Raw genomic sequence first — 22,170 nt, 5'->3', positions numbered from 1 at the left:
ATGCTCAAGCTATGCTAGCTGCCTGTGACTTGAGGTTTCCCCAGGCAGATCCAATCGGAATCCATCATGTGCCAGCCATGTGATGTTAGACAGGCAACTACGCCCCAGAAAGCTGCCTCTCCTGTACAAGCTGATCACAGGCTATGTTGCATTGGATGGGGTAAGCTGGCAGCAGATAAAGGCCCTGGTATGGGAGAAGGAGTTGTGTGGGCTTCCTATGAGCCAGGCACCCGCTGAGCACATAAGACCAAAGGGTCAGTCTGTGATGGAGCAGACCTGGGTACAGGCCTCTGTGACACCAGCACCATACAACCTTCTTCCAAAAGGACAACACAACACAACACAACACACCCAGCCAATGAGATGGGAAGGGCACCCCTGTAGCAGACCAAGCCAGCTGGTGAGGGGTATAAAAGGTGCCAAAGGAGCTCTGGGCAATGGCACTGCCTCATTCTGACAATTAAGAGACAGAGTGAACACACTTCCCATGGATGACATTGAGGTGTTTCCTCCTTTCGTTTACCTATTCTGCAAAAGGCTAACTTATGCCATATAGACACATATTACACAGCAGCATACCATCAGGAATAGCAATGGATAGGGCAGTATCTGTGGTGGCCCAAGAGTCCTTGAGAGTGTATACTACAAAGCCAGGATTTGGGACCAGAGCTGTGTACACAGAGCACAATTATCTCATGGGACAACTGGGGTAGGACCCAGCATTGCTGCTTCCAAACAGAGCCAGGTTTCCATGAGCATGGAACGTGGAATGCTTGGAAACTCAAACGTCAACTCAAGCTCAATGCTGACAGCTTGAGGTTATCATTTAGAAACTCCTCCATTGGTTGTGGGCATAAATAGAAGTGATTCTGTCAAGCACAGCATTTTTATCAGGAATCACAGGTAGCTGGTCTGCCCTTTAGCCTGGTGAGGTGTTATCAGATGCTGTCAGGCAGGTGTCTGCACACTGAAGAACCAGGCCTCAGAATGTGGGTCAGGCAGCTGAGAGCTGGCACACCACGTCATCCTGAGCACAAGTCTCCGGAACGAGTCCCTGGTGTTTCCACTGTCCTTCCCAGGCCCTGGGCAGCTCTTACAGACACATACCATTGGGGAGGCGCAGGTGGAAAGCTCTTCTGTCAACATAGCACCCTATAAAGGCCAGATGAGGTAGAAGAAGGAGACAGTGGGGAAGGTGATGGAGCCCAACAGAGGCAAGCAACCAACTGACCAACCAACCAATGCAGAGCTGTATTAGAAACATTTTAAAGTTTCAACATCTGGGAACAATGGAACTAACCATTCTCTACTTAGACATACCAATTTACCAGGCTGAGCACAGTGGCTCACATGTATAATCCCAGTGCTTTGGGAGGCCAAGGTGGGAGGAATTCAAGACTACTCTGAGCAACATAGCAAGACCCAGTCTCTACAAAAATAAAATAAATAAATAAATAAATAAAAATTAACCAGGTGTCGTGGGGCATGCCTGTAGCTACTCAGGAGGCTGAGGCGAGAGGAGTGCTTGACCCTGGGAGTTCAAGGTTGCAGTGAGCCATGATCACGCCACTGCACTCCAGCCTGGGTGACAGAGGGAGATCCTGTCTCTAACAACAAACAAAGCCTGGACATTGTGGCTCGTGCCTGTAATCCAGCACTTTAGGAGGCCAAGGCAGGCAAATTGCCTGAGACAAGGAGTTTGAGACCAGCTGGGCAACATAGCAAGACCCTATCTCCATAAAAAAATTGAAAAATCAGCCAGGCATGGTGGCGTGCACCTTTAGTCCCAGCTAATCAGGAGGCTGAAATGGGAGGATTGCTTGAGCCCAGGAGTTGGAGGCTGCAGTGAGCTATGATTCTGCCACTGCACTCCAGCCTGGGTGACAGAGTGAGATCCTGTGTCTAAAAAACTAACAAAAACAAATATCGATTTACCATAGGACTTCCCAGACTGCAAGTACCAGCAGGCTAGAGGCTGTTCGGTTGTCCTTTGCATGCCCAGCTTTCAGTCATAAAAACAACATTTGCCCGATGAACAGATAAACCAGCTAGTGACAACAAAGGACACAGCTGTTCTCACAGGCTCTGCTCCAACTTTTGTGTCCTGTGGAACTACCTTCAGGGGGGACACCAGCCCTGGACCATCCTTAAATCAGTCACTTCTCTACTGCCATGTCTCTGCTGAAGCTGCTCGCTGTATGCCAGGATTCTAATGCCATTTGGGGAAAGCAATTACTCTAGAAAGCCAGGTGAATTGTATTTCTTTAGTGTCTTCACAGACGAATAAAAAGGTCTGCTGCTTCCCTTGGTTTTTATTTGTGCTTGTAGGGACTTGGATGTCAAAGAGTAATGAAGTTGAATTAGAGAGGCTGATAAATCACTTGCGGTTAAGAAGGGGAGGAAACAGAGAAGATTAAAAGAGAAATCCAAAGCACAGATGATCCAAATCATAGTTACAGGCACTGAATTCTCGAGGGTTAGTGCCCAGTAACAGAACCTGCCTAGATCTGGAGATTATAATGTGTGATGACCCCTCAAGTATCAGACCCTGAGTATGCCTTCAGCACACACATTTTGGGGATCTGTTCCAGGCTTCTATTGTCTCCGTGCCTGGAGAGCCTCACTCTTGGTTCCAGAATGTGAGCCCTGGGAGCTGGGCTCTCCTTCCTTGATGGGAAGGCCTGGCCTGGGCAGAGGTGGAAAACAACAAGGGCTGGTGTACCTGCAAATCTGTTTCAGGGAGAGCCCTCCAGGCAAAGTGGGTGTTGAGCCAGCCCTGGGAACCTCTGCTTTACAGGAACTCCCCTCCCGAACTCCTAATCTCCCACTTTCCTACCCACATCATTTAGATATTCAAAGCTATTCCTGAAGTTGTCATCAGTGGCTTGGCATACCCGTCAAACGACATTACTCTCATTTGTGAAAATGGTAAGATTGAGTACACCTCCCACTCCCCCCTCCACTTGCCAGCCCTCTTTCAGGCCTGGAGGGACTGATCCACATTCCTCCAGCCAGAAAGGCTTTTTGAACCCTGGGCCGGTTCATCTCTGCTAACTGTAATGATTTGAAAAGGCAGCTTGTGGAGCTCCACACTGGTTCACATATGGACCACTGCTCCCAGTAGCAACTAAAAAGAGGTCAGAGAAGTTATCAAATCATAGGTTTGACAAATTCATCAGACTCCCCACCCATGTAAAAAGTCTCACCATTCCTCTTCCTTAGTGTTCTCTTCATAGTTCTTTCAAAATGAGCAATTATACACATGTGGGTTTTAAAAATTAATATTTGTCTCATCTTCTAGACCAGGAGTTTGCAAGCTAGAAACCAAGGGCCAACTCTCCACTGTCTCCTGGTTTTATAAACGAAGTGTTATTGGAACACACACATCCCTTATCAAAAGCTGAGGACAGCTACATGAACTCAACTCTAGAAAGTCTCAAGCTCGTCACACGAGACAAAAGACCATGGCCTCTGAGTCCTAGTGAAACTGTGTGAGGAAGGAGGCTCTCACACACCTGCCCTGCGACCCAGCCAGTCCGCCACTCCCAGATAAACAACTCTCTGACCTAAGACAAACAACAGAAGCCCTCATTCATGCTGGCCAAACACTGCCCATTTGCTGGTGAGTGGATCAGCCAGTGGTGCTGTATTCACAGAAGGGAACACTAGCCAGTAATTTCGAAAAACTACTGAGACACTGCAATGAGAATGGGTCCCAGGAGCACGACCCTGAATGAAGGGTCAGCCGCCAAAGAACATACAAGCAGGGTCCAGCTTACAGAATGAAACTCATTCTGTATGGCAGAATATGGCAGAATGAAGCTCAACAAGAGTCAACACTCACTAGAGTCACCCATCAGGGAGGGATGGTTGGGGGGCAGGATTTCACTGGAAAGAGCACAAAGGAGCTTTCTGGAACTTACTGTTTTGATCACAAGGTGTATAAAGTTATCAAAAACAGCCAGGCACAGTGGCTCATGCCCAGAGTCCCAGCAACTTGGGATGCCTAGGCAGGAGGGTTGCTTGAGGCTAGGAGTTTGAGACCAGCCTGGGCAACATAGCAAGATCTAGTACCAAAAGAAATTTTTTTTTAAAAATTAGCCAAATGTGGTGGTATGCACCTGTAGTCCCAGCTACTCAAAAAGCTGAGGCAGGAGGGTCACTTGAATCCAGGAGTTCAACAATGCAGTGAGCCATGACTGTGTCATTGCATGCCAGCCTGGGCAACAGAGAGAGACCTTATCCTTAAACAAACAAATAAACAAACAAACAAACAAGTCCCAATAATTCCTTGGAAACTCCTTCCTTCAAACAAGGTTGTTAGAACTTGTTAGAAGTAGGCTGGACTTTGACTGCTTTTGAACAAGCAAAATATGGCAGAATTCCTATGTTCACTGCAGCAAGAACTATAGTGAATAGTTCATGATTAGTTCACTATTCACAACAGCCAAGACACAGAGCCACCTAAGCAGACACTGACAGATGAGTGAATAAAATGTGTGTGCATATAGTGGAATAAAAAGACAAAAAAAAGAGAAATTTTGCCATTTATGACAACATGGATGAGCCTATGGGACATTATGCTAAGTGAAACAGCCAGGCACAGAAGGAGAAAACTACATGGTTCCACTTACGTGAAAAATTTTAAACATTCAAATAGAATGAATGGTGGTTTCCAGGGGATGCGGGAAGGAGAAACAGGGAGGTATTGGTCAGAGGGCGCAAAGTTTCAATTACACAACATGAATCAATCCCAGGAACCTACTGCACAGCACAGCATCTGTAGTTAATCATTCTGTATTGTACATTTAAAAATTTGCTAAGAGGGTAGATCTTATAACGACAACAAAAAAGAGGCTTGATAGGGTGGTAGGAAACTTTTAGAGATGGATCCATTTAAGGCACTGATTGTGATTATTTCACAGGCATATAGATACTTATCTCCAAATTCATCAAAGCATATGCATTAAATATGTATAGCCTTTTATATGTCAATCATACCTCAATAAATTGATTAAAAAATATACGGCAGAAGTGCCAATGTGTGACTTCTGAGACTAGATCACACAGGCATTGCAACTTCTTCCTTCCTCTCTCCTGAGGATAACTCACAGGGGGGAAGCCAGCCACCATGTTGTGAGGACACTCAAGCAGCCCTATAGGGAGATCTATGTGGGGAGGAACTGAGGCCTCCTGCCAACAGACATATGGGTGCCCTCGTGGAAGCAGATCCGCTAGCTCCAAGCCAGCCTTTGGAAGATGGCTGTCCTGGCACATGTGGACTGCAATCTCAGGAGACGCTGAGCCACAATCACCTAGCTAATCTCCTCCCTAACCCTCAGAAAGTATATGAGATAATAAATGTTTAGTGGTGTTCAAGCCACCAAATTGGTGGATGATTTGTTATGCAGCAAGGTAACTAACACTATTATTCTACTCTTTATGCTGTAATGATCAAGTGATCTTATTGATTCTCTGGCTGGCTTCTTGTTTTCAATGTATACAAAGGGAATTTTGAGGAGGCGGTGGCAGACCAGAAATAAAACTTATAAACACATCAGGGTATCTGCTTCTAAAAATTTGATATGGACACAATTGGTACCCTAGCTGGATTTCATGCCAAGATTCCCAACAATGGCTTATAGTACATTAGCTGACTTTTTTAATTACTATAGTCCTTTAGATTAAAAGAGAAAAAAATCATATCTGAATCTCTCTGATAAATAGTATCTTACTGTGGCAGACTTTTTCATTCACCTCAATAATAGTTTTAGAGGCATCTGGGTTGTGTAATAGTTATTAGGTATGATCTATTATTGACAAAAGCTTAAAACTACTAAGGTCTGGGCAAAGGTAACAAGCGATGTGTGAATTTGGGTTCACGTTACACCTTGTTCCCTACACCTACATGCTCTTCTGAGCCACAAATGTGTGTGTGAATTTCTAGACATCTAGGATGGATCTAGGAGGTGTTCATATTACCCAACAATTTCACCTGTGTTCTTTTCACCTCCATAACTCTATCAGGGTATGACAGACCAAAAAACTCAGTGACTTGAGAGGTACCATCTGATGAGTTGTAATGAGTTGAAATGTACTGTGTGATGGATTGTAGTGAGTTGAGATGTCTGATGAGTTGTAGTGATTTGAAATGTACTGAGTTGTAATAAGGTGAGATATACTGTCTGATGAGCTGTAGTGAGTTAAGACTGTCTGATGAGTTGCATGATGAGTTGTAGTGATTTGAGATGTCTGTCTGATGAGCTGTAGTGATTTGAGATGTCTGATGAATTGTAGTGCGCTGAGAGGTACTCTCTGATGAGTTGTAGTGAGTTGAGATGCACTCTCTGATGAGTTGCAGTGAGATGTACTCTCTGATGAGTTGCAGTGAGTTGAGATGTACTCTCTGATGAGTTGCAGTGAGTTGAGATATACTCTGATGAATTGCAGTTGAGTTGAGATGTACTCTCTGATCAGTTGTAGTGAGTTGAGATGTACTCTCTGATCAGTTGTAGTGAGTTGAGATGTACTCTCTGATCAGTTGTAGTGAGTTGAGATGTACTCTCTGATCAGTTGTAGTGAGTTGAGATGTACTCTCTGATGAGTTGCAGTGAGTTGAGATGTACTCTCTGATCAGTTGTAGTGAGTTGAGATGTACTCTCTGATGAGTTGCAGTGAGTTGAGATGTACTCTCTGATGAGTTGCAGTGAGTTGAGATGTACTCTCTGATGAGTTGTAGTGAGTTGAGATGTACTCTCTGATGAGTTGTAGTGAGTTGAGATGTACTCTCTGATGAGTTGTAGTGAGTTGAGATGCACTCTCTGATGAGTTGTAGTGAGTTGAGATGTACTCTCTGATCAGTTGTAGTGAGTTGAGATGCACTCTCTGATGAGTTGCAGTGAGTTGAGATGTACTCTCTAATGAGTTGCAGTGAGTTGAGATGTACTCTCTGATGAGTTGTAGTGAGTTGAGATATACTGCCTGATGAGCTGTAGTGATTTGAGACATCTGTCTGATGGGCTGTAGTAATTTGAGATATCTGTCTGATGGGTTGTAATGAGTTGAGATATACTGTCTGATGAGTTGTAGTGAGTTGAGATGTACTCTCTGATGAGTTGCAGTGAACTGAGATGCCCCGCCCTACCTGTGCATGCCTGGTAGTTCCCAAATCTCTGTTTTGATTTGCACTCTTTTGGACTCTCCCCAAGGAAACCATATCTGTTCTGAAGACCCAATGAAATGCAACCTCCTCCATGAAACATTTCCTAGACCCGTTGACACAGATGTGCCTCTTTTCTCTGAACTTGCACAGTACTGAATCTCCACCTGTTGATCCCCAGACAGCACTTCACCATTGTGTGGTATTTTCATTTTGTATCTCTCCTCCTGGCTAGAATGACTGTGCCCACTCCTGCCTCATCTACCTCTGTCCAACACAATGCCTGGCACAAAGCAGACTGCAGCAAAAGCTCACTGAGTCAATAGGAAAGAAGGAACGAAGAAACAAAGGAAGGGAGGAGAAAAGAGAGAGGAAAGGTGCAGAAAGCAAAGCAGGCAGCCTGATGCACTTGGGCCTTCTGACTCCCGTGCTCCTCAGACATTTACATTTATGCTGCAGTCTGAATGCCTGTGTCATGCCTCCCAAATCCATAAGTTGAAATCCTAACCCCAATGGGATGGGATTAAGAGGTGGGGTCTTTGGAAGGTGATGCAGTCAGGAGGGTGAAGCCCTCACGAATGGATTAGTACCCTTATAGGAAGCACTCAAGGATGGCATGGTGGCTTATGCCTGTAATCCCAGCACTTTGGGAGGCCAAGGTGGGAGGACTGCCTGAAACCAGGAGTTTGAGACTCTCCTAGCCAACATAGTGAGTCTCCATCTCCACAAAAACAAACAAAATTAGCCAGGCATGGTGGTACGTACTTGAAGTCCCAGCTACTCAGGAAACTGAGGTGGGAAGATTGCTTGAGCCTAGGAGTTTGGGAGTCTGAGGCTGCAGTGAGCTGTGATTGCGCCACTGCACTCCAGCCTGGGGTGACAGAAGCAGACTGTCTCATAAAAAGAAAAGATACATGAGAGAGCTTGCTTCCTCCCTCTGCTCACCCTCATGTGAGGACACAGGTAGAAGGTGCCATCTGTGAACCAGGAAGAGAACCTTCACCAGGAATCCACAGGCCAGCACCTTGACCTTGGACGACCCGCTTCCAGAAGAACGGTGAGCAATAAATGTCTGTTGTTGAAGCCTCCCGGTCTATGGTAATTTGTTTTAGCAGCGTAAACTGGCTAGGACAATTTCTAGATTAACTTCCCTATTAATAGAGGACAAACTCCTCCGAGGAAGGTTCTGTCTGTGCCTGATTCAACTTTGCATGCAGCACAGTACTCGACCTTGAGAATGCTAATTGTTAACCAGGAGGATAATAACACTGACGTCACTTGAAGACCTTTTCCACAGAGACTGCAGTTCTTCTTATCCTCGCGGTGATTAAAACATAAGGGCAAACACACAAACAAAATCCCTTAGACTTCCAGTGTGCTGAAGCTGAAGGACCTAGGAAAGGATTTCATCCTAAATGGGAGGTGGACAGCCCCAGCTCCACTCCAGAGCCATGTCCCAACTCTCCTCTTCCACTGTAATGTCACATTTCCATAATTACTACAGATTCTTGTAGGCTCACTTGCCCATTAAGAGCAATATGAGGTCACTAAGGTTTTCCACAAAACAATGACTATAATAACAATATTAACTGGTGAGTGAGAAGCTCCTTGGTGCTCAGAACGTGTTTCTACATACATGTATGTAGTCCCTACTTACTTTGATCTATGTATACCCTAAATGATGAAATCTTTAGAAATGGCTCATGCAGGAAAACAAACACACAATTTGAGCATCAAAATGAACATCACATCACAGTGAGAGCAAATGTAAACAAAAAGCAGAAAGGCACAAGCAGCGGCAGGCATCCAAGTGTGCAGAGCAGACCAGGCGCCAGTATGTACAGAGGTCCTACGGTTGTGCTTCCAATAGGACCACAAGTTTCCTTCCTGTCAACCACAGCAAAATAAGGGAGCTATGATGAGTTAGGGTTCTCGGAAAGCTGAGCACTTAATTCTTCCAGAGACAATTCTCCTACCAGCCTTCTGAGATGGAAGTCTACACCTCCTAGGGAATTCATGCTGACGGCTCCTAGTGGTCACACCTGCTGTGGCGCACATGGTAACGAGACCAGTAATAGCAATGCACAACTACCAGAAGCCAGTAGCCACCAAAAGGCAGAATTGGCCACACAGAGGCTCCAGGTGTAAGTTCGACAACACTAAAATTCAACACACTTGTACGTCAAAAAAGCTGAAGTCTAGCCACCCACTAACATCTGGAAGGCACACGGCACACAGCACACAGCAGGGATGTATCTGCAACCTAAATGACAATAATCAAAAAAGGGCTCGTCTTCAGTAGGAAAATGAATATGTGCTGAAGAGTAACCTACAAGAGAGAAAACACAAATGGCTACTCAGCACACCAAAAAAGTCTGACTTTGCTAGTCCCTGAAGAAATGCAAGTTAAAAAATGGAATAGCTTTTTTGCCTGCCAAACCACAGAATTTAAAACATGTCTAATACTGACAAAGTTTTGGGAGAAGTAGGACTGTCCCGGGCAATCGGTGCCTAGAGTGTAACTAGTAAGCACACATTTTTGGAGGGCAATGTGGTGCTATTTTCTAAATGCCTCCCTAGCAACTCCATGTCTAGAATTTTATCCTAAGGAAATCAATGTGGAAGAGAGCAAGTATATCATACAGATATCTGCTGCAGTATTATTCACAATTGTCAAACACCAAAAGCAGCCCTGAATCTCCACAGTATGGCAACAGGGTTGTTATACTTTAGAATGTCATGTACCATACACATACAAGTTACAGAAAAAGGGAGCTTACATATAATATGTATAATATAATTGCATGTGTAAAGATACATATTTGCAAGGACTTCAAAGCAGATACACTTCCATGTTCTACAGTGGAGACTCTGGGTCATAGGATTGAGGGTGATTTATAATATCTGCCTCCCAGAAATTCTATATATTATTTTTTTTTAGAGACAGAGTCTTGCTCTGTCGCCCAAGCTGGAATGCAATGGTGCAATCTTGGCTCACTGCAACCTCCGCCTCTCATGTTCTGGCAATTTTCCTGCCTCAGCCTCCAGAGTAGCTGGGATTACAGGCGCACCCCACTATGCCTGGCTAATTTGTTTGTATTTTAGTAGAGATGGGGTTTCGCTGTGTTGCCCAGGCTGGTCTCGAACTCCTGAGCTCAGGCAATCCACCTGTCTTGACCTCCCAAAGTGCTAGGATTACAGGTGTGAGCCACTGCACCAATAATGTCTATGTATCTTAATAAAATGGTTTTAATTAGCAAAATTGATTTTTAAAATAGGAAATGTTAATAAAACTGTATATCCCAGCCTAGAAAGGTATAATCCCAGATTAGTATAAATACTCATTCTCAGAAACATATGTGAAGCTTACAAAATCAGGAGTAATTTTGAATTTTGGGTGGTCCTGTGGCAAGATACATTAAAAACTAGTTAGAACAGCTTTGTAATTAAGAGAAAATCTCAATCTTCCTTCTAGCACAATTGCATTGACCTAAAATTGTGGAAACTTCCTATCTCAGATTATTGCCTGCCTATCATCTAACTCAGCTGAACGAGAATCAGAAACGGATTGTTTACCCAATAGACTTCAGATATTTGTTGTACATGACAATTACTTTTATGCATAATCACTACAGAAAATGTATGTAGTACATATATGTGTATGGGTATATATGTGTACACACACACATACGTGTACAAATATTGAAAATTTTCTGAGAATTTCTAGTTTTTCCACCCTTAATGGCCTTGAAGTACATTTAAGGGTCCCTGGCTAGATTTTTTAACAGAATAATTTTATAACTAATTTCATGCAAGTTATACCCAAGAACACCTTGTCAGCAAGTGGCTTTATGTGGCATCACCACAAGAAGACCGAAGTAGGTTTAGCTGTCAAGGGCACTCCCATCAACAAAGCCCTGTTGGCAGAAAATTGAGTTTGCTGACACAGCTGATTTTATTTGTAAATGGATATCGAAGCTATTACACATGTGTGTATCTCATATATATTCATATGCTTTTGTTCCTGCAAATAATGACGACAAATGAGCAAACCAGCACATCCACAAATCAACCCACAGAGTTGTAAATATGACTGAAGGGAAATCTGAATCCCTGGCTTCTCTCCCTAAGAACTAAAAATGACTACAGCTAGAAGGGACCTTGGAAATAATTTGATCTTCAAGATCAAGGTTATGGTAAAAATAAAAATAAATAATTTAAAAATGCTAAATAATTTAATCTGTGCTCCTTGTTTTATGGATGAAGAACCAGAGGGTCAGAATGGTCAGGCAGCTTTGAAAGCCATGCCAGCGCAGGCTGAGGAGCACACATGCTGTCTCCACCCGGTTAACGGATTTCTGTACTTCACCCCCAGAAGTCTAAACTGAAATTCCTTCTCACTGCACCTGCAGCACACTGGATAAGGGATGTGAAAATTACTAAGAGAATAACTGGGAATTCTTGGGCCAGTTCTACATTAAGCCTTACCTGGAAGACCTCGACCCATTAGTTCGCAGAAGCCCACCAGACTGAAAATCAGCTGTGCTGCCCCACAAGGCTCTTCACTAACTGGCTGTGAGAATCCAATCACCCTACCTCCAGTTTGCTTCATTATGAAATCCAGATGGTACCCGCATAGTAGGACCCAAGGTATGCATGTGAAGAGGCATTGTGAACTTTCAGGAATTTTAAAAAAGGTGTCTGCAAATATATTTTAAAGATGAGCAAGGAAATAACTCTAGGACCTCTTCGGACATCCAGGGATGTCTACAAGCCTTCCAGAAATGACCTGGCTGTCTTACCTGCTCTAGGAAAAGTTAGCTGAAAATTAGCGCCCAAGGACAGGGGAAAGATGGGTGGATACAAGATGCCAGTTTCTTTCCACTGCTCCCCCACCCTCGTCTTCTTTAAAATGTAACGCATATGAGAGGTAAAAAAATTAAAGGTGGTGTAAGGCAAATGTATTCCAAGGGCCACATAAAATATTCCCTTCTTTCCTCAACCTTCAAAATTCATAGGTGGACTCTGGTAGAGCAGCCAGCCCATGCAAAAGCAGCAGCATTCTGCGTGCATTCACCAGGGTCATTTGTCCCCCTGGCTGCGCAATAGAGCCTTCTGCAGCCTATATGCTTGACACCAACATGTATGGTTATTCCTAGCCCTCTGTAAAAAAACACTTTTGTGTGTGTTGTTCATGCCTCTGTAGATGAGAATTCCCCTGCAAATTTTTCCTTAAGAGGTATGGTGTTGGTTTGGGGCTGGGGGTGGGAGAGGCAGAGAAACAGAAAGGGACATAGTATAAAATGTTTTTGTTACTATGTATGACAAAAGAAATAAATGTGCCTCTACCACCCAAGCAATACTTTTCTGCAATAATCAAAAATACTTGTAGAGCATGACCTCAAAGGTCCTAATTTGTAATGAAAAGAAATATGCCAACCATTCATCAACTTGATATCAAATCTTCAGTTTTTTATATGATACATTAAAATATTACATTCCATTCATTTTATAAATCCTAAGAGCATCTACAAGGCAGTGGGCTATTTAGTTGGAAGTGCTAGCCAGGTAGATTTCCAAAAACCTTTCTTCAAACTCCTTTGCCTTTTTACGTTTCGACTAACACAACAGCTAAAAAAAACATGCATTTCAAAATGACACCTACTCATGAGTCAGTTAACGCAGACCAGAGAGAGAGAGCCTGTGTGTGCACATATATTTATACATCAATTTCCCTGTGAAAATGGCATCGATGCTCTGCACACACAAAAGCTTCCTTTAGACAAGCAAAGGCATTTCAACCATTTAGAAATATACCCAAAACTAATCAACTCTTTGTTTTATCACAACATAAAAGGGGAGGAGGGAACACATGTATAGTAAAACCCTTCAGCTGTCACAATCAAGCCAAAGAGCAAAATAAAAGAACAGGAAAATGCCAAGAACCATGGTGATTCCATTCTATTTAAATCATCTCACCGCAATTAGCAGGCTATGGGAGAATGCACTCAGGGTGCATTTCTCATGACTAAACATGCACACCTGATTTCGCTTTTTTTTTTTTTTTTTCATTTGGATGTAGCTGACTCACCATTTTTTTCTCAATGTCCGTATTCAACGTCTGAGTAGTGGGAATGCCTGTTTCTTACTGCTATCGAAAAAGAAAAGGCAAACAAGGCAGGCAGGTCTTCATGCGATGCTGGCGTCCTCCAGCCAGCTCCCTTGGGGAACTCATCTGCAGAACTCACATGGAGCAAAGGTCCCACATACCAAGGGCTGCAGTCCCATCAGTGCAGATGACGGCTCTACAAATTTCAGCTTAGAACACAGTGTTAAGAGCACTGCCTTCCAGTTCCAGTGTGCTTTCAGCTAACTGTGAATCCCAAAGCTGCAAAAATTGCATGCATCCACAGGCACACATGCAGCACCAGCAAGCGTGCCCTCACACATACGTGCATGCCTGCAGAGCTTGAGCCGGAATCTGCACCCTGATTTGCATTATTTCTCATCTTCAGGCAGAACAATAAACAATGAGAACACATTTGCCTACCTCGCCAGACCTTACCCACAGCATTATGAGCTGGCAAGCAACCTGCCCTTCAAGACAGCAGAACAAAAGAGCCACTGGGAACTACAAACCCCTAACAAACCACGCAGGCATCCTGAAACCAGTCCCATCTGGGATGAACTGCCCCGAGAGCAAAGGCAGGGGTCCCTTACCTGGCTCTGCTTAACCGCGCTGGATGGGAGCTCCCCCAGCTGTGAAGGCAGCAATGTGCTTCAGGCAGTCCGCCTCTGCTGCAGCCCTCCTCCTGCCTACTGAATGGAGTCCTAAAGCCAAGCTCACAACAGCTGGCCTGTCTGTGCCTGCTGTCTTGTTGATGGGCAAGCTCACGCAGGCTCTGTCAACCTTCACCTCCACGGCTCAAGACTCCGTGTGCATTTCCCATCACTTCATCAGCAATTCCTCACAGTGGGGACGTTCCCAACACTCCACTGCTTAAACCCCAAAAGACTTGTACTTTAAAACCCCAAAAGGCTTGGGGGGCAGTCTTCCTTTACGTACGTATGTACGTACGTACGTGTGTGTGTGTGTGTGTGTGTGTGTGTGTGTGTGTGTTTAGAGACAGGGTCTCGTTCTGTCTCTCAGGCTGGATTGCAGTGGTTCGATCACAGCTCACTGTAGCCTCCAACTCCTGGGCTCAAATGATCTTCCTGCCTCAGCCTCCCAAAGTGCTGGCATTACAGGTATGAGCCACCGTGCCCAGCACTTATATTTTAATGGGGAAATACAGAAAGCCTACTGCACTGATGTTATGGCTTTCTCTATTTAATGATGCTAGATAATCCTATAACATACGTGGCACACAGTTAACTCCACAACCATAAGGAGGCAAAAGAAAACATTCAACAGCCTATTCTATGTCCATATGTTCTTGGGTTGATTACACACTCATTAGGAATGTAATCCATCAAGCAACAAACAAGTGTTTCTGGAAGTCTGTGTGCAAAGCACTCGGGGAAGAAGATGAAGGCAGGCTAGTCCTGACTTTCTCAATTCACCATTTTACAATGATCTGTAAAAAGTCCCTGCATCCCACCTCCCTCCTAACGCAGCCCCAGACCTCCAGGAAGCAGCGTCACCAGCTGCTATGCCTCACAGCCCTATCCCACCCTCCTGCATCCTGGGCTCAGCCACCAGGACGGAATTTCTCTTTCCAATCTGCTCCTGTCAACCTCTTCTACGTTCATAGCAATTACTTTCAACTCTTGGTCATTTCTCCAAATAACATGCTGCTTTGCAGCCTTTACTGTATCACTGCTATTTTAGATTTTTTTTCCCCCATATCGACACATGATCTTAGGCACTATGCTGATTCATTAATGTTATATCCCTTAAGCATGTAAATAAGCCTGAGAGCAAGGGTGCTCTGCACATCCCCATTAGCCAGGGCCGTGAGGTCAGCAAGCTTGGGGGGCCTGACACACTTACACTGAGAAGCAGAATGAGGATTCGAGCCTGTGTCTTCCACTCCAAAGCCCATGTTCTTTCCAGTACTTTTCAACTTCACATATTACTTTACCAAGTACCTGTTCCTGTCTTTAAGAGAGAGTGCCACTCACCCTGGGCCATCTCCATTTCCCAAATGCTCAACACATACTGCCAGGCCACACGGGGGACAGGAATCCGCTGATGGCTGATTAAATATTTTATTATAGGGCTGGGTGTGGTGGCTCATGCCTATAATCACAGCACTTTTGGGAGGCTGAGGTGGGAGGATTGCTTGAGCCCAGGAATTGGAGACCAGCCTGGGCAACAAGAAAAGACATCGTCTCTACATAAAAATTAAAAAAAAAAAAAAAAATTTCATTACCCTTCAGTCCCTAAAAGGTGTGTTCCTAATACTTAAAAACTGAGTAACTCAAAATGCATTGTAAGAATACATTTTAATTAAACATTTCATTTATTTATTTTAATTTTTGTAGAGACATGGTCTTGCTATTTTTGTTGTTGTTTTTGTTTTTGAGATGGAGTCTCACTGTCACCCAGGCTGGAGTGAGGTGGGATGATCTCAGCTCACTGAAACCTCTGCCTCCCAGGTTCAAGCAATTCACCTGCCTCAGCCTCCCAAGTAGCTGAGATTACAGGTGTATGCCACCATGCCCAGCTAATTTTTGTATTTTTAGTAGAGACGGGGTTTCTCCATGTTGGTCAGGCTGGTCTCGAACTTCTGACCTCAGGTGATCCACCCGCCTTGGCTTCCCAAAGTGCTGGGATTACAGGCATGAGCCACCACACCTGGTCAGGGTCTTGCTATGTTGCTCAGGCTGATCTCAAACTCCTGGCTTCAAGTGATCCTCCTGCCTTGACCTCCTAAATTGCTTGGATTACAAGCATGAGCCACTGCACCTGGCCAGCATCTCATTTTAGAATGAGTTTAGATCTATTAAAAACTTGCAACAGCAGGGCAAGAGCTCCCATCTGCCCTCTACCTACTTCCCCCTATTATTAATATCTGGCATTACCATGAGGTATGTTTGTCATAGTTAATGAATCAATCTTGGTACATTAATATTAACTAAAGGTCACACATTATTCCAATTTTTTTTTTATTCAACGTCCTCTTCCTATCCTCAAACCTCATCCAGGTACTGCATCACACTCAGGAATGCTTCTTCCAGCTCTTGCTGTGAGGGTGCTACAGCTTTAGAGTGAGTATTTGTGACTTCTACCCCAAAATTTCTATGTTGAAACATAACCCCCAGGTGGTGGTGTTAGGAGGTGGGGCCTCTAGGAGGTAATTAAGTCATAAGGAAGGGGCCCTCATGAATGGGATTAGTGCCCTTATAAAAGGGACCCCTGCTGTTTATAAATCGTATCATCTTAGGTATTTTATTATAGCAGCCTGAATAGGCTATGATCGTTTCTCAGGCTTTCCTTGTTTTTGATGCCCTTCACAGTTTTGAAGAGGTCCTTTCTGGCATTTTGCAGCATATCCCTCAACTGGTACGATGCATTTTTATGATGAGTCTGGGACTTTTGGGGAGATTGCGTGGAAGTGAAGTGCCACTGTCATCCTACGATATCGAGGGTGCATGCTGTCAGCACGACTTACCTGTCAATGTGGACCCCGATGACTTGGTGAAGTTGTTTTGTGTTTGGTGATTGTTTTGTGTTTCACTGTGGTCAATGAGACACACACACACACACACACACACTCAGCCATGGTCATGCATGCCATCCACAACGCTTGATTTAGATTCTAAGAGCTAGCATGGAAACGAACACACAAAAATTTAAACTGGAAAAGAGGACAGACACCATGATCACTTGGTGAAGTTGGTATAAGCTGGCTTCTCCAGTGTGATGTTCCTCTCCCTGGCACCCCCGGCCACACTGTGTCTTTGGAGGAAGCTTACTGTAGGTAGCCCACACTGAGCATGGGGAGCTGTGCCCCACCTCCTGAAGGGCAGAGGAGCTACACAAACAATTTACAATTTTCTGCACAGCAGATTTCTCTATTCCTCATTTGTCATTCAACCATTCTGTGTATCAGTCTGGGCTGTGGATTCATTTTATATATTGGGTTACAATGATCCACTAATACTTAATTTTGCTGCTTAAGACTGTTCTGCCTTTGGTCACTATTGGCTCCTGTGTCCCAATGAGATACCCACACTGTTGTCACTGCTGGGTTTACTTAGGGGTGTATCTGAGCACTTCCTTATTTTCTGGCACTTTAAGATACTCCAGGCTCAGCTTGTACAGTCGCAGCCCCAAACCTAGACTCAGCCATTCCTCTGAGGAGCCCTGGTTCCTTTTATCAGAGAAGAGTCTTAAAAAACAAGATGTGCATGCTGGCTGTGCACTAGAAATCCTGTTTTTTTTTGTTTTTGCTTTTTTTGAGAGAGAGTTTCATTGTCACCCAGGCTAGAGTGCAGTGGTACCATCACTGCAGCCTTCACCTCTTGGGCTCAAGCGATCCTCCCAATCCAGCCTCCCAAATAACTGGGACTACAGGTGCACCACCATGCCCAGCTAAATTTTTTTTTAAGAGATGAGATCTCACTATGTTGCCCAGGCTGGTATTGAACTCCTGGGCTCAAGCAATCCTCTCAGCCTCCCAAAGTGCTGGGATTATAGGCATGAGCTCCTGCACCTGGCCTAGAAATCCATTCTTAAAGGAGACTCTCCATGAATTACTTCTAAACAAAAAGCACATTTATAATATTAAAGTTTATAATGTGGCTTTTCAGATATCCATGTTTCTTAGAGGCATAATTATCAGGGCATATAAGATGCTCAAATCTTTTTGTATATTGTACAGTATTAATACTATTAAGATTTAAAATAATAACCATTGTAATAAAATGCACGCAAATCTGCTTTTAATTGAAACAAAGCATGTGTGCCCTTGAAAAATCTCACAAATACAAACAGAACAGAATGAAATCACCACCCTAGTACCCTTATGTTCTAGAAGAACTTCCTCCTCACCACTTAAGACACCCTTGGCGAAACCTGGAACTTTTCTGAGTCACTTTCCATGAATTGAGTAGCATGCCCAGCCCATGTGGTCCAAGGATAACCTTCCCTGACCCAGGCTATCGCTACCAAGTCAGAGAAGCTGGTGCTACAGCATCCTGCATGTGCCCGAATTCTTGGGCTATGAACAAGCCACAGCTCCCTCTACTTGGACAAAGCAAACTTCCCCAAGTTAACCACACCAGAGACGGGGAGATGGATATCATGTTGCAAGATAATCATGAACTACTACAAAGAAGCCTCTTGGAAAACATTCAGACAGACTGCCACTGGGTTCCGTGCTCCCTGTCCTGAGCACAGTCATGTAAGCATCCCTTACATTCCTCCACTAAGCCCAGCACAGTCGGCAAGCAAACCTTTGTGTAAAGGACCAGATGGCAGACATTTTCAGCTCTAGGAGCCATCTGATCTGTTGCAATGACTCAACTCTCTGCCATCATACAGAGAAAGCAGCCACAGGCAGTCTGTGAACAAAAGGATGTGGCTGCACGCCAATAAAACTTTATTTTAAAAAACAGACAGGGGGCCAGATTTGGCCTGTGGACCACAGTTTGCTAACCCCTCACTAAAGCAATGGTTACAGAATCCTTTCCTCTATTGAGTCATCAACATCTGCTTCCCTAGAACTTGAAACCAGTGAGTCTAAGGGTGCTTTATCCTATTCTTCCAAGTAGAGAAGAAAGCTGCTCTGCTCCCCCAGGAACTTGTTTCCAAGTGACCCTGACCTAGACCGCTCAACCTTTCACCATCTGACACCACTCGATTTGGGTGAGCTGCTTGAGAGTGTCTCACAAACCATGAGACCCAAACTCTGCAGATGACTCCGGAAGCGATCTGAGAAAGGATGGGATTTGCTTAGGAGAAGGAGAGCTGGGAGGGCACTCTGGTACATACAGTAGGCAAACACAGTGGAAGGAGGCATGGCAGCATGGAGGCTTTCTATTTAGAGACACAGCCTGTGTCACTCCGACTCCAGTTCTGCTCAGGGAGCCACAGGTAAAACTACCTGTGCCTGGTAAATAGGAAGTGGGGCTGACTCACAGAAAGAAACAAATGACTTGAAGGAAGGGGCCAGGCAAATTCTGCAGGGGACATCCACATACCTGACTCAGAGGTTTCCTCGTCTTGCTTCCTGCTTTAGGGCAGGGCAGGAAGGAATGTGGAGAAGGGAAGGGCCCCGATGGCTGCTGGGTCCAGTGGAACAGTGGGAATGCTGCCCCCACTGCCAGGGGGATCAGCAATGGCTGAAATCTAGCCAGGGTCCTCTTAGCAGGCCTGCAGGGAGGGTGACCTGGTCACCATGTGGCTGCTTTTGCACTATCATGGCAGAACTGAGTGGTCGCAGCAGGGACACTATGTCCCTCTAAGTAAAAAATATTTATCATCTCATCTTCCACAAACTTTGTCAGTCTCTGAGCTACAGCCACTTAATGCACAGACTCTTCATTCATTCATTCATTCATTCATTCATTCATTCATTTTTTTTTTTTTGGAGACAAGAGTTTTGCTCTTCTTGCCCAGGCGCCCGCCACCACCGCCAGCTAATCTTTTGTATTTTTCGTAGAGACAGGGTTTCACCATGTTGGCCAGGCTGTCTTGAATTCCTGACCTCAGGTGAGCCACCCACCTCAGCCTCCCAGAGTGCCGGGATTATAGGCGTGAGCCACCACACCCGGCCTCACAGACCCATTTTAAATTTTAAAAGTTTTCTTGTGGATTCCCAGTGTTGAGATTTTTTTTAAAGACTGAGATAAAATATATCAACTTTGCTCTTTGAAACAGCACAGTTCAGCAGTTTCTAGTATAGTCACAGCAGTCACCACTATCTGATTCCAGAGGATTTTCATTACTCCAGAAAGAAGCCCCGTGCCCAGGAACAGTCTCTCCCTCATTTCTCCTCCCTCAACCCCTGACAGCCACTAATCTACTTTCTATCTACACATGTGCCTATTCTGGACATTTTATATAAATAACATCATACAATATGTGGCTTTGATTTTTTTATTAGACTGTTAAGTATGTCTATATATGAAATCTGTCTGTTTCCTTATTTTTATAATTCTTAGGCTATAAAACACAAAACAGATTTGCAAGGTACATGCAAGCAAAACTGTAAAGCCGATGTCAGGTGTGTGTGACAGGTGACATGGCTTTGCTGAGAGTAAACCACAATGTTCATGGCTCTGGGCAATGCAGTGTCACTGCTTCTGAGCCCAGCTATCAAAGTTTCCTGGGTGCCACAGGAGGACTCATCTCAGCCATCACTTTTCTTTCGACTAACACGACACAGAGCTCTGCTGGCATGGCATCGTGCTGTCCTGTCCCTCATCCACAGGGAGTGCATCATTTACAGGGAGTCCTTCACATCCTCTTTTCTCCCACCAAGGGTGATTGTGTCAGCACCGTGGTCAATGAGACTCCCCACACACACAGCCATGGTCATGCAGCACACCATTCACAACACTTGATTTTGATTCTAAGAGCTAGCATGGAAGCAAACACAGAAAAATTTAAACTGGCAAAGAGGACAGACATGTTCCCAAGTGTCATGTGTGAGAAAACCCAAAGCAGAAATACATCACTGGCTCCTGCACCGTCACCATCACCGCCCATGCGTCAGTCCTCCTGTGTCCTCCGGCCTTCTGGATTCTCCTAGGGGTGGAGGCGGTGGCGAGCTGTGTGGTATGAAGGAGGCTGAAGCGGGCTGCTCAGCTGGCCCAGTGGGATGCAGACCTGACTGACACGTGCTGTGAGCTCTGGCGGCGGCCTCTGGGAATTCTTTGGGTTTGTGAAGATTTAAAAGACATAAAACTCGTGGGAATATTTGAATGCATTTTCTATTTATATTCAGAAGGAGGTGACTCAGAACTATTTCCTTTTTTATTTCAAATGTGTGGGCCTTCAGAAAACAGATGAGCTAAATCGATTTCTGAGACTAGCTGCAAGGACCTAACAGCCACATAAGACACTGAATCTATCGGACTCTTAAGACCAACTTTAAAAGCGAACACATTGGCTGGGTGCAGTGTGGTGGCTCACCCTTGTAATCCCAGCACTCTGAGAGGCTGAGGCAAGAGGATCACTTGAGGTCAGGAGTTTGAGGCCAGTCTGCGCAACATGGTGAGACCCTGTCTCTTCAAAAACTTTTTTTAACGAAATAGCTAGGTATGTGGCGCATGCCTGTGATCCCAGCTACTTGGGGAGATCGCTTGAGTTTGGAGGTCGAGGCTACAGTGAGACATGTGTGGGCAACAGAGCGAGACCCTGTCAATGAATCAATTAATCAGTCTATACAGCCTTCAGGGTGAGTGCTTGTGTCCCCTCAGCCCAACCTGGGTGGAGGACTGGACTAGGACACAGCCAAGAGGAATGGTGGCTGGAGGAAGCTAAAGGGGAGAATGGATATCTATGTTTCCAGGTAGCTCTCTGGAGAACGGTGAAAGCCACAAAGGATCCTGTAATATGCAAACTCAGCCAAGGTCAGTCCAGAGGCTGAGAGCTTTGAAGAATGCAGCCAGCTGACAAGAAAGGAGGCCAGAGGAGAGGCAGAATGGAGGAGGGAGGCTGCCACGTCAGCATGCGCTACAGGAGTCTCTCGCCCAAGAGGGGCTGCCAGGGGCTCCAGGTGGCTCACCTGGCTAGCGGGAACTCTTGGGTAGCTTCCAGGGACAGGGCTGCTACAAAACAAAGGGGCAGCTTTCGACAGGGCTGGATTCTTCTGGAAAGGCAAGACTCAGGCCACAGCATAGGAGTCACACAAGGGATGAAGGAGCCTGTGTGAGTATAGTTGCGTATATTGGCATCCAACCACAAGGCAGCAACTGTTGTATTTTTTGTAGAGATGGGGTCTTGCGAGGTTGCCCCAGCTAGTCTCGAACTCCTGGACTCAAGTGATCCTCCTGCCTCAGCCTCCCAAAGTGCTAGGATTAGAGACGCGTGCCACTGTGCCTTGCTCAATGACACA

The 22,170-nt window shown here is 45.0% G+C and overlaps 1 protein-coding gene across 12 annotated transcripts in view; it reads right to left on the bottom strand.

The window, feature by feature from the left end:
- Positions 1-22,170, bottom strand: part of SHROOM2 (shroom family member 2) — a 159,702-nt gene that overhangs the window by 25,601 nt on the left and 111,931 nt on the right. For 4 of the 12 annotated variants that reach the window (XM_078362496.1, XM_078362500.1, XM_078362497.1 and 1 more), the window contains exons 1-2: positions 13,880-14,157; positions 13,251-13,310 (exon numbers count right to left, since the gene is read on the bottom strand). The exons of 3 other annotated variants lie outside the window; for them this stretch is intronic. The gene's annotated coding sequence lies outside the window, so the exon portion shown is untranslated. Of the gene's footprint in view, positions 1-13,250; positions 13,478-13,879; positions 14,158-22,170 lie in introns of those variants that run through there. 5 more of the 12 variants (XM_035289208.3, XM_078362499.1, XM_054251239.2 and 2 more) reach the window with 2 other exon arrangements.

The sequence above is a fragment of the Callithrix jacchus genome, chromosome X (genome assembly GCF_049354715.1).
Source record: "Callithrix jacchus isolate 240 chromosome X, calJac240_pri, whole genome shotgun sequence".
NCBI classification, from domain to species: domain Eukaryota; kingdom Metazoa; phylum Chordata; class Mammalia; order Primates; family Cebidae; genus Callithrix; species Callithrix jacchus.
Note: the sequence above shows the minus strand (reverse complement) of the source record. Positions and strands in the feature narration are given on the sequence as shown.